This window comes from Octopus bimaculoides, chromosome 10 (assembly GCF_001194135.2).
Source record: "Octopus bimaculoides isolate UCB-OBI-ISO-001 chromosome 10, ASM119413v2, whole genome shotgun sequence".
Taxonomy (NCBI): Eukaryota; Metazoa; Mollusca; class Cephalopoda; order Octopoda; family Octopodidae; genus Octopus; species Octopus bimaculoides.
Genome location: NC_068990.1, coordinates 13936280 through 13937195, shown reverse-complemented (window position 1 = coordinate 13937195; position 916 = coordinate 13936280). Strand labels below are relative to the sequence as shown.

Below are 916 nucleotides of genomic sequence, written 5' to 3'. Positions count from 1 at the left end.
ATATATATATGAATATATATTTCTGTGGAAGAGCGTCGGCTCGAAACGTTTAAGACATTTTCAATTCCCGAGCGTTATACTAATACATCTATTTGTTTTCTACACCACCTGTCTTCGTCTGTTGATTTTTGTGAATTCTCCCTACACATATCACACGCTCACGTGGTCGTACCAGTTGATCCTGTCTTCTCATCACCCACGAACTTCTCCACTTGACTCTCTACTTTTCTTACTCTTTTGGACTTTATACATTCCGGCTTCCCCTCTCCAGCTTATGAATTACTCGCACCTATCTATTGATACGAAGTCACTGTAATACACCACAACGTCTAAAGACTTTGAACTTTTTAACTTATGTAAACCCTTTATTATTATTATTATTATTATTATTATTATTATTATTATTATTATTATTATTATTATTATTATTATTATTAATTGCCTGCATCTTCAGACTTGCGACCTAGAATATCATACTGATGATGGAAATGAAGGTTTTTACCATTCTAATCCAGAAACGCGTCTATGATTAACTAAGACTGGTTAGTTTCGTTGTTTTTTACTTCTTGTTTTGCCTTTGTGAGTTACAAGTACTGCTATCTTTTGGAGCTTTAGCACTTTAGCTGCTATTTCTGAACTTCGGTATGTGGTGAAGCAACTGTTGCTGATCCCTTAATTATGTTTATAAATTTATAAGAACTTTTAAATAAGTTCTTCACCGATAATGGTGTTTACATACCGAAGTGCTTGGTAAAAATTATTAATTATTAATTTATTAATAAATTAATAATCCTTTACCCTTTTATTTGTAATATATATATATATATATATTCGGTTAGTCGGTTATATGGCTACCGAATAATTGTCACATATATTTACAGATAAACTCCTTTATTTACATACTATCGAGGTCTCT

General features: G+C 31.6%; 1 long non-coding RNA gene across 1 annotated transcript in view; it reads left to right on the top strand.

The window, feature by feature from the left end:
* LOC128248847 (uncharacterized) overlaps positions 1 to 916 on the top strand; it is a 32439-nt gene that overhangs the window by 30680 nt on the left and 843 nt on the right. Inside the window, exon 2 of the long non-coding RNA XR_008264969.1 lies at positions 455 to 542. This is a non-coding gene — a long non-coding RNA (uncharacterized LOC128248847). The remainder of the gene's footprint in view (positions 1 to 454; positions 543 to 916) is intronic.